Consider the following 12,207-nt stretch of genomic DNA (forward strand, 5'->3'; position numbering starts at 1 on the left):
CCACTGTCCCCAGGGGAAGCTGTTGAGGTCCTGCAGACAGAAAGCAAACTCCCAGATGTTCAAGGAAGTAGTCAATAGAACACCCCGAGAAACTGTCCTCAGGGATAAGGGAGCACACCAGAGCTTGTAGATCTTTAAGGGTCCTTTCCACAGAATAAAAGAGCTCTTGATCCCCTGGAATAAGAAATCAGGAATGGAGGGCAAGAGACTGACATGGTTCAGTCAAGACATGCTGGACAAACTAAAGGGCAAGAAAGAAATGCACAGGCAGCAGAATCAGGGACAGGTATCCTGTGAAGAGTAGGGGGACGCTGCCCGGCTATGTAGAAGGGGTCAGGAAGGCCAAGGCACAGATGGAGCTGAACTTGGCAAGGGCTACAAAGAATAATAACAAGGTCTTTAACAGGTATGTCAGCCCAGAAGACCAGCCCTATCCTGGGCTGTATCAAAAGCAGCATGGCCAGCAGGTCGAAGGAGGTGATTCTTCCCCTCTACTTTGATGAGACTTCACTGGAGTAATGTTTCAGCTCTGGGGTCTGCAGCACAGGAAAGGCATGGACCGGTTGGAGCTGGTCCAGCGGAGAGTCACAGTAATTATCAGAGGGCTGGGACATGTCTCCCATGAAGAAAGGCTGAGAGAGTTGGGGTTGTTCAGCCTGGGGAACAGAAGGTTCTGGGGTGACCTTACTGCAGCCTTTCAGTGCTTAAATGGGTCCTATAAGAAAGATTTGAACAAACTTTTTAGTACAGCCTGCTGTGATAGGACAAGGGGTGATGGTTTAAAGCTAATAAGGGCAGGTGTAGACAGATATAAGGTGGAATTTTTTTATGCTGAGGCATAAAAAATTATGATGAGACACTGGAACAGGTTGTCCAAAAGGGTGGTAGATGCCTCATGCCTGGAAACCTTCAAGGTCCGATTGGACTGGGCTCTGAGCAACCTGATAAGATGACCCTTCTCACTGATGGGGAGTGAGGATAGGTGACCTTAACAGGTCCCTTCCAACTCCAAGTATTATATTCTATAATTCTATGTTGAGGTTTTTTTCCCAGTACCTGAATTATTACTCAGAAGTTGGTGCAACTGGAAATGAATAAATTAAGAAAAAATCCTCTAGTTAAGACTCTTTTGCCAATGACAGGTGTTCAGACTAAGTACATATGCTGGATGTTCTATAGTCTGAAAGATTTACCTAAATCTGATTCAATATTCAAATGCCATTTGTAGCTTCTTGCTAATGATAATTGTGCACCAGAAACAAAAATCAGCAGATGGAATACTTTTCCGATGCACAAATAATTTTTTGGGGAGGAGGGATTTCAGTCTGAGCCACAGTAATGCTGTGTTGATTTTATGCTTTTTGTAAAGGAAATATGAAGCAAATACACAACATAAAGAGACTTAAAAATTAGAAACTGACACAGCTGTAATTTGTAACCTAAGGTAATTATCTTTTCTTGAAACCATCTGGTCAGAATTAAACCAGACAACTACCAAAAATGTGATAGGTCAATAGCAAGCGAAACAGGCATGCCCATGGAGAAATGAAAGTGGCATGGAGTACAGTCACTCTACACTGTGGATAAGCTTGTCTTTATTGGTAAGCATGTATTATCTTTTCTCCTATGAGAAAATTTATACCAGATCAAATCAGTGGTGATATGTGTGTGTTTACATGCATTCTCACCTGCCATCCTAATCTATATTTTCCAATAAACTAATTTTTGTTTCCCAAATTTTAGATCATGAAATTGGAAGATAAACAAATCTTCCTGAAAAATATTGTTTTGTCCTCATGCATGATGATCTGGGACAAAGACAGTTCTTTGAGGAGGAGAAATGATAAAAAGTATTTAACTTATTTAAGTCATTCTACCAAAGAGCAGTTAATGAGTTAATGTTATGAATACCCATCTTGACAAACAAAACTGTAAACTTTTTTAATGAATACAGTTTCTGTCTCCCTGGAAAATGATGCTGTAGAGATACTATTTTTTTTTCTTTCTATCTTTTCCCTGTTTCTTTGGACTACAACAGCATTTTATAATTATAAAAGACCCAGAGTTTATGCTTTACTGAGCAGAAACCAGCAACCTCTTCCTGTCTGCTTCTACTTTTGATGTGTTTTTCCATGCTGTGGAAACTATTGCAGAATTCTTATGCCAGTTCAGTAGAATCGGATAACCAAGAATAAGTTTTTCATTTAATATCCATCATAATCCATTAAGAATTGAATAATGAATGTTATCTGTCTTTGTGTACCCATTGGATATGTAGCCATGGAATTCAGAGTACAAACAGTTATGTCTGTATGCAAAGTACATATAAGGGGCTTTTCCATGTTTCACTTCAGGGGAATGGGAGTCAAGCTCCAATTTAATCACACAGAACCTTGCTTAAAAATAAATGGTCACCAGAGGTAGCTGGGTGCAAGAGACCACTGAGGTTATAGTACTTAACACAGCAAGATCTCTGAAAAGAACGATGAGAAATACAAAACAAACTTATTTGTGTGCAATTGCAAATATAATTGCATATCAGGAGATGAATAGCAACTGAGAACAGGAACATGGTTCATAAAGTCCTTTTCATAAAAAATGGAAAAGTCTACAAATCTGGCTCTTAGGCAGCTCCATTGTCAGTAAGAGGAATGTTTATCCTGAGGTCTCAGACAATGTACTGAATAAAAAATAGTGTGGAAATCTTTAGTTAGCCTGCATAGTGAAGCATTCTTCCTAATAGTTTGCATGCTGGTGCTTCATTTGCAAGAAGAGATGGTGGGGCTTTTTTTTTTCCCTCCTTGTTAAGTTACTACTCTCATCTTACCCAGTACTTCTGAACGATGAATTTTATACTCCCTTGAAATCAAGTCCTGAAAGTTGTCAGCAGGAACATGAGAGCTTGTATAACGCTGGAGTTATTTGGAGATTCAGAGCCAAGGTCTCTGGGGTAACTGTGCATGACATTTCAGATCTGAGATGACACTTCAGATCTGAGATCTGTCCGCGTCTGTAAGATCTCAGTGCATCTGAGATCTGTCAGAATTCTTATTTCAGTGGCTCTGTTGAAATTTAATCTCTAAAATCCCTCATCAAAAATTAGGATTATGTGTGATTCCTGATTAAAGTTGGTAGCAAGGGGGGATCAGATTGTTAAAAACAATCACAAGGTGTTATCATAACTCTTGATTAACCATAAGAAAGGTTTAGTAATCTAAGATAATTCAAGATACTTAGAGAGAAAAAGGAGATCTATATTTGAAAATAAATTATGATAATTTAAGGAATTATTTTACTGATTCATTCTTGAGGAATAAATGACATTTTATATAAGATTGTATATAGTTTTGTCTACCTGCTTTCTTTGGATGTTCACAGTCAGTTTTTGACATGTATCACTTAAAAACCTCGTGGAAGTTGTAGGATATGTGAATTTAAATGTGAAATACAGTATTACTTGACTGAACCTTTCATTTGTTAGAAATGAGTGTTGAAATACACTTTTTGTAAAAGTTTATTCAGAAGTTACATGTAAAATGCCTCTTTGCTAGGATATGATCCAGCATATAGAGGATGTACTCTGGGAAATAAAGTCTGCCCTGGAAGATTGTGCATTTAGAGGGAGCTGGGCTTTCTGGAAGTCCCTGTCCTGTCTCTTCCATTGCAAATGAGAACAGTTTTCAGGTGCATTCTGTCATGGGATGATTTCATCCAAGTTCAACATGGAGAAAAAAAAGATATTCACACAGACTCTGAATCCAGAGTCCATATTGCCCCTGTGCAGGTCCAAATTTCAGGACTTTGTGATATGTTGCATCAGAAAGGGTGGAGAGTGGAGGAGCAGGTTGACTGCAACAATTTATCTCTGAAAGGTTTTAGCGCTAGAAATCTATATGATGTGAAATTCCTTGTCTGTGCTTTTCTCTTGGAGCCAAATATGCAGAAGGGTTTTGCATGAAGGATGGGAACAATATTTGTTTCAAGGCATTTCAGCTACTGGACAAATGTGGAATTTAAAAGACCAGAATTAAGTACACAGGCTGATGTTTCCCAAGTAGGGCTTGGTAGTTTCCTGAGGTTGACAGAGCAATGGTCTGCTTGGGTGGTTCCTGGATGTCACAACTCATGTTAACTTCTCCGAGGCTGCTCTGCTCCCATTCACTGTCCCTTTTGGGCTTCCATGGCAAAGTATAAAATGAAACTGGGATAAAAGCTACAACTCTTTCTTATTAGTTTTATAAGCTAGAAACATGAAAGCAAAATGGTTCCTGTTCAGAATGATGTACTGGACACCTTTAATCTATGAACCCAAACCTTTTCAGGCTTTTTACCTTCTCACTGCTAATACTTCCATTTGTTCTGTTTATTTAATGTCATTTTAATTTATTTAATACTTTAACCTCTTGATTTCAGGGACTGAATTTTTCTACAGTTTGGAAAGATTCCAGAAAAATAATGACAATGGGAACGATCATGTGCTACTGCAATGCAAGAAATGATTGATCAGGCTAGAAGCAGATTACTGGCTTATTCCTGGTCAAGTAAGTTTTTCATGACCTTATATTAAGCTTCCATGATGTGTATCATATTTTAGTCAATAAATAGCATTTTTCTGTTCAAGCCCATTGGAAATTATACACAATTCTGCAAGTATTGATCAAAGAGCTCTATTCTGCTAAATCCTTTCTTGTAGCAAAATTAAATATTTCCAGATTATCCATTGGTATTGTGAAGAGATTTTTAGCCCTGAAAAGGATAATCAGCCTTTCTGCTTTATATTGGTTTCACAAGTATTTTTTCCTCCTTTACAAGTTCTTTCACAAGTGTTTTTTTCTTTTGTTTTCAAACAAACATGCAGGACATAAGAACTAAGCTATGTTTGCAGTGACTGTTTTTAATGTTTTATTACATTAGCATGTTGTGAATGTATATATTAATTGGAATGTAGTAATTCAGAATTAAAGAGGAAAATTCCTCAAAACTAAAATCCATCAGTGCCTCATCACAAAGTGGCTGACTTATAGTAGGACAAAAAGAGGCTAACACTGTGCTCTTTTGTAAGACAGATTATGAGGAAGACATTCATTTCAAGTTTATTTATCCAAATATTAATGGCATTATATGAAAAATATCTGCACACAAAAAATGAGTTTTTTCCTCATTATTGCTTGCTTTGTGCTTTCTTATTCTCATCAAAAATTCTCTTACAACCTTGTAGCAGAAGATACAATGAATCCTTTAGGCTTTCTGTCTCCAGTACTTGTTCACTGACCTCATGTAAATGCAATTGTGTATACCTAATTTTTATACTAATTTATTGAATGAAGTCTTGGTATTGCCAGATGTGAAATGAAATAAGTTCCAGGAAACCTTGTTTCCAGTGGTGAGGTGACAATCGAAAAAGAAAATAAAAATGGATTGTGCAATTGTAAGCACAGTGTGCTCATGGAACAGTGCATAGCCAGCTGTAATGGGATAAGATTAATTTCTGTATATGCAGGGAAGGGTTTTACACAAAAGCATTATGGGACATGCACTCAGTATTTAAAGTAAGACGAAGATTGTTCCATGCAATGATGCTTATGTAATCTATCAAGAGCTAGAAGAAAGGTTTAAATACATCTGTTTGACCTCTTATGTTTCAGTATGTTGCCAAATTATGCCTGATTCCATTACGAACATTTTCCTCCTTTAAACATGGTTATGTGTTTAGAGTGAAAGGCTGGAAAAGAAAATAAAACAGAATTCACACATGCTTCATTGATAAATCTCTAGAGGTCTTCTTGGTGCTTCAGAAAGAAATTGTATTGTTGAGTACAGGAAAGTGCTGAAAACAATAAGTGCCTTAAGTTGAAATTTTACACGACTTTGCTGGATTTCCTCTTCCATTAGTATTTTGTAATTAATGGAATGTGTATTTTAATGGCTTGAGTTCCTGTTGTTGCTGCTTTGAGAAGATATGGAGCCATGTTTTGTTTAAAGTTCAGGTTTCATCTAAACACAAACATAAATATCTAACTTTTCAGAGCTTTAAATTTTATGGTTCTAAATATCAACATGGGTATTAGAAATTTTTTTTTTTTTTTTCAAAAAAAAACCCCATGGAGAAGACAAAGGGAAATGAGTACAGATTGCATTGGGATGGATTTCATCCTGATATAAGATATTTTCATAAGACATTTTTAACACTAAGAACAGTCATATCCTGGAACAACCTCCCTCAGAGGGGGAGTAGAGTTCCCTCACTGGGTATTTTCAATGTATATTTGGACAGATAATCTGATTTAAGCTCCATTTCTCATGAAAGGTTGGACCAAATTATCTTTTGAGGTTCCTTCTATCCTGGGACATAACCTAATCTTCTTCTAGATGGAAGTGGTATGAGAAACTGGTCATTACTGGGGACAGGGCCTGGGAGAATTCTGTGGCTGATGGTCTCCCAGGATGGTAAATAAAGACTGGATTTGTCTTTCTCTTGTTTTATGACTGAGGAAGTAGCTAATGTTTAAGGAGAAATCCAGCAATGCTCTCTTCTTTTTTTCTGTTAGTCCTTCTCCATACATTCAGAAATCTGGTTTTCGTTAGCAGTATCCAGGGTAATATTTTATGAATATCAGTTATCTTAACTTCCTTCCGTTCTTTTATAAGGGAAGAATATCCCCATTTCCCCCCAAACATCAAGATATTTTCCTCTGAAATATAAAGAAACCAAAACATGATGAGGTGAGATGATAAGATACCTGGTAGCTTTAGCACTTAGCATCCCACTCAGATGAATTATCTGGCCTTCAAAAAACTCCTGTAAAATCAACAGGAAACTGAAACCACTAGATTTTTCCCACTAAACTGCAAAGACATTTGCAATGTAGCCAATGTGTGACCCTCTCAAAATGTTTGTCTAAAGCCAGACAGAAACAGAACTCAAATCTCCAGGTTTATAAACCTGAGCTTTAATTCTGAGAGCAGAACCAGAAATATTTGTAATCCTCTCCATCTCTGCTGACTGGCTCTCAAAATAAGAGTATAAATTCTTGTATGTGAGAACAGAGTTTAACTTAAGTGATTGGATCCTGTGTTTTTCACATAATTACAGTTTAAAATATGTTGCACTGTTTTTTCTTGTGGTGTTTTTATTTGTGGCAGATTTTTGTATCTGTTTATATGATTTATTGTGTTCTATGAAATTTTTGAGCTGATTTTTCATCATCTATATGTAAATAAATTGCACTGCCAAAGTTGGGAATTGACTTCCCAAGGTTTACCTAGAACTCATGACCAGATGTATCCTCAGGTGAATTGATTGAATTATGGAGATTAATGATGCCACACTCTCCAGGCAGGATAGGAAGTTCACATTTTAGGATGTACAATGCCTCATATCCTTCATAAAGTCTTGTGGATATTTATCAGCCAAGGAGGGCATCAGTAAGCAAAAAGAGCTGTCTCTTGTCTATAGATAATGATACATTTTATTATGGGAATGACCAAAAAAGGATTTGACTCTTGAGATATTTCCTCCATTTTTCTTAATGTTTCATACTGTGGCATGAGAAAGTGCCTCCTTTGTACCCTGTAGGCCAACGTGGCCTGACAGAGGTGGTTTTGTGTCAATGGTGAGTGATTGCAATGCTTACTGGGTCATTAATGGTAACATTTTTATTAGAGTGGTGAGTTACAGAGAGTGAGCTGCAGACTGGGGTGTTTCACTGGGAGGTACTAACTTAGATGAAGAGCATTTACCTAAGTACAAAGCTTTGAGGAAAAGTGAATAGCATAAACAGATACTCTTTAAAGCAAACATTCTACTCCATATTATGGCAGTGATTTCAGATGATGGTGTAATTTAGGTGCTCTTCAGAATTTGCTGTGTTTTATAGCAGTTATGAGCAAGGGAGATCTGAATGAAATTCTATGATGGCCTCAATGATAAGGGATGAACCCTTAAAAATGGCTTAGTTTTCCTGAAATTTCTGTCATATATTGGGAAAATATATGTGATGCTAGAGGGCACACAGATGAAAACTGATGGAAGAGAGAGGGTAAGCCTGCATGGGTGGAAGGATGCACTTTGCATTATAACTGGTTCTGCCACTTCACCACCACCATGAGACACAAGAAAAAATGCTGTGGTGCTAAGCCTAAGTGTTACACCTTGATTCTTTGCTGCCAAGAGAACTTGAGCCTACATGCACAGTTATACATTAAGCTCTCTTTCTGATTCATGGTTTTTACACCTCTGTGCATGCATACACTGACTCTATCTATACTGGACAGCAATAGCTGCTGCACTTTTCAGGACAGACTGCTACAGAGCTTGCATGATCTGACTTTAAATACAGTTAATTCAGTGTTCCTTTAAAAAGCAATGACAACAAGTAGAACTCCAGACCTGTCTTTGGATTTCAGTGAGCTCTATGCACCTTGAAAAAAAATCTTCCATCTAGTTGCACGGGTCAAATTTACTTTCCTTGATTAAATTTTTAAGACTCCAAGGTCTTACCCTGAGAATCTTTGTTGCTCATTCCCTGCCCCTTCTGCACCCTAGAACTACTAGACACACTGAAGGTGTGGACAGCTGTGGCACAGACAAAAGATGCCCAGCACAGACTGGTTAGAATATATGCATCAAAATATTTCCTTCTGTGAATGTGTAACTAGCTTTTAGCATGGAGCATGGTACTGAGCAGAATTTATGTACAGTCTAATTCATCTCTCATACCTTCATTAAGCTTCCTTCTTCTATGCCTGTGTGAATGCTCCTGGTTCCCCTCTGTTTCCTTCAGGTGTAGATTCTCTGTTTTACATTTGTTGAGTATCTATGACTGAGAAGCATATGGAATTTGATGTGGAGTAGGAAAGAATCATTCTGTATGTGCTTTAATGTTTATGAAAAATATATATATTTTTGGAGGGACAATATTCTGAAGGCATCAGATGCCAGATTGACTTGGTGTTACTGCATATTCTTGCACTGTCCCAATACTGCTGCATATTCTTGTGATCAGCTCTGGAACACTCTTATGAGCATAAATAAATAAGAATAAATCTGCTTAGTTTGTAAACTGAAGAAGAACAAATGGTACTCTCGTACTATTTCAGCCGAATAGCTCCCCTTATACTCTGCCATGCTTCTCTTGTTTTGATGCAGATATTTCACATTGAGGAGTCAGCTTTAGGGAAGAAACCATTCTCTTTCCACTGTACTTCTCCATGCACACAAAACTTTATCACAAAACTTTATGACTGCAAGGTCAGAGGAGCTGTCAGGGAACTGGTTTTTGATCTGGTATTAGTCTCACATTCCTCTTTCGTATAGACTTCAGCCCTCATTAGGCTCTTTCTTTTTTCCCCAATTGAAGTTGTTTTTATCTCATTTTGCCAACAAATCAATCAATAAAAACCCATCCCTATGAATACAGAATATCCATGGGAGAAAATATTGATCTCTCCTTAGTTCTCCTTAGCTGTTTCTTATTATCCAGTTCTCTAACAGATGCTAAACAGAAACTAATTGGATTAAAAAGACATTTCTCATATTCTGTTTTTCAGTGCTGAAGAATAGAAATTTGTACAGGTATTGAGAGTCCTTATACATTCTGGTCAAGGAGTGCAGTTGCCTGGCAATGATTACTTGCCTTGTAGAAATATTCGTATTTCCTGCTGTGTTAATTGCTGTTACTAGTACAGTCTGGAAGACAGGTAGCAGCTACCACAAAGTCACTTGTTAGCCAGTCAGACTATTATAGAGAGTGAAAGGCAGCCAAATCATTTTAATAGGATTTGTAGCTGTTCCAGAAAATAAAAGATCTCAGAAACAAAAATAGACCACTTGGAATCCTGCTTGTTTTCCATGCTAACACTGCTGTCTGTCGTGCACAAATATCTGTACTAGCATGAGATCATGGTCAGGGTTCCTAATGGTAGCTGCATGACCATGAAGAAATACAGGACAAAATAAAAAAGACTTGACTTGTTCCCTTGTTAACGTGGAAAGTGGACTACTCTTCTTATGTAAAAAAAGTCCCAAATCAAATCTCAAAAAACCTAGGCCCATCTCCTTGTTTTATTTATTACATTTCCTGGGGACCACACCTTGCTTGGGTGCACTGCATGTGTGGGTTGTTACCTGTAGCTGTTATGGTTAAGCATCTCCCTTCATTCCAATAGATATACTTTTCTCTTTCTCCTTCTCATAGCTGGATACTGAAGAATTCCACCATGGCAAAGTCCCAATAGGCACTGCTGTCTCTGATTTTCCAAACTTTGTGGGAGTAGGAAAAGATATCTGTCCTCCATGGAGGAAAAGTGTTGGATCATGCACCATCTCAACCCATTTCAGCTGAAATTCTTCCTTCAACTTCCTCTCCAGCAACTGCCTTAAATCAAATACAAACTGCCCTGTTTTCTCCCTCAGAAAACCAGTGATCAGATGAGCATGTTGGGCATAGTCTAATATTACAAGTTATAATGAAATTTGCAATAACACAGTATGCTTGACTTGAGGTTGGAGTTTTTCAGCAATAAACATTACTTTGTGCAACGAACACAAAATCCTTGGCCTGAGTTTTATGTGGTAACTGCAATTTATTCACCAGCAGTCATACTGTAGGTAGTGCCTGTTGCTGTTAGAAACTGTAAGTACTGGGTTAGAACACTTAAAGAAAATACAAAAGCAATAAGGAATATCCAGGTGGTTATTATCCTCGCTACCCATGCAAGTGTGTGTCTAAAGTAGTAACACAAAAAAGTATTTACTTATATGTCTTAAAAGCAAAACACAAGAGGGCAGGTAGTTATCAGCCTGGTGTTTCAGGAAACTTGATTTTCAAACTACTTACAGACACAGCAAAACATGAAATTTATGGACTCCAGAGAAATACAGATCTAGCCCAGCCTTTTTTGTTCTCAGTTCCCAAATGTATGCTAAAAGTAGAAATAAACACCTACAATACAATTTCTTGGTGTTAATATCTTTGCAAATGTGGCAATCTTGCTGCATTGTGGCAAGATGTGTCATTTTAGAGCAGTTAACAGAAAAAAGAGCACAAAATGTTTATAGGAAATATCTGTTGGTTTCAATTAATTTGTCTGCAAGTGTGCCATTCAAAGGCTGCATGCTTTTCTCATTATACTCTCTCCCTACTTTAGATTCTCTACTCTCTGTGACATAGATTTTATCATGGTACTTTCCAAAGCAGTATGGATCCACATATCACCACTTCTAGTAATAATTCAGTGATCACCTACTGAGAATTTTCTTATTTCTGTGATTCATACTGTAGAGTTGTAACATAATTAGTAGTTGGGTTTGAATCATTCTGAACATTGGCTCTGTTATCATAATGGATTTAAGTTCTTGCATATCTGTGCAGTAAATTGCTTTGTTTTTTATGGAGAAACAGGAATGGCAAACATTTCTTTGCTCAGGTGTAAAACTAGAGTACATTCCAAAGTTACAATAAGTGGATACCATTTTTGAAATGTTACATAGCTTAAGCTTTCATAAGAGGGGAAAGCTCACAAAATGTCAGTGTTTCCTTAACCAGGAAAAAAGGGTCACAATATATACCAGATATGTAAAAATACTTTTAAGGATAAAAGATAAAAACATTTTAGGGATAACACAGAAAATAACTAAAATAACTGAAAAAAACAGTTTAAGTGAAAATGGCGAGAAAAAGTGCTCACAAAAATACATCAATAACGGCAGTACTGAACTTCAGCTTCTTTATCTAATTTTCATTTGTCACTCACAGCAGACTTTGGAGACAAAGTTAGGTATCTATAGAAATGGGCACATATCACAGAATTCAGAAAGAGTTGACATCCTCCAGAAGAAGAGATTATTTTTTTCCCTTTACAATTGAGAAGGAAAATTTAAAGTAGGAAACTTATTTCAAAAATCATGTCTTCTGTAAATGAGACCGGTACTGGCAAATATCCTAGTCTGTATTCTTGATTCCTTGTGCATTTTCAGTCCTCTATTTGCATCCTGTGCCCAACATTCAGAAAAAAGTTGAATCATCAAAACTTGTCATAGAATGTGTTGAGTTGAAAGGGACCAATCAGGATCATTCAGTCCAACTCCTGGCCTGTCACAGGACACCCCAAGAGTGACACCCTGTGCTAGAGAGTGTTGTCCAAAAGCTTCTTGAACTCAGACAGGTTTGGTGCTGTGACTGCTTCCCTGGGGAGCCTGTGCCAGTG

At 37.4% G+C, this 12,207-nt stretch overlaps 1 long non-coding RNA gene across 5 annotated transcripts in view; it reads left to right on the top strand.

The window, feature by feature from the left end:
• LOC138106443 (uncharacterized) overlaps positions 1 to 10,532 on the top strand; it is a 176,489-nt gene extending 165,957 nt beyond the window's left edge. For all 5 annotated transcript variants that reach the window (XR_011148992.1, XR_011148989.1, XR_011148991.1 and 2 more), the window contains 2 exons: positions 4,414 to 4,541; positions 10,197 to 10,532. This is a non-coding gene — a long non-coding RNA (uncharacterized lncRNA). The remainder of the gene's footprint in view (positions 1 to 4,413; positions 4,542 to 10,196) is intronic.
• The last annotated feature ends 1,675 nt before the right edge of the window (positions 10,533 to 12,207 follow it).

Source organism: Aphelocoma coerulescens, chromosome 2, assembly GCF_041296385.1.
Source record: "Aphelocoma coerulescens isolate FSJ_1873_10779 chromosome 2, UR_Acoe_1.0, whole genome shotgun sequence".
NCBI classification, from domain to species: domain Eukaryota; kingdom Metazoa; phylum Chordata; class Aves; order Passeriformes; family Corvidae; genus Aphelocoma; species Aphelocoma coerulescens.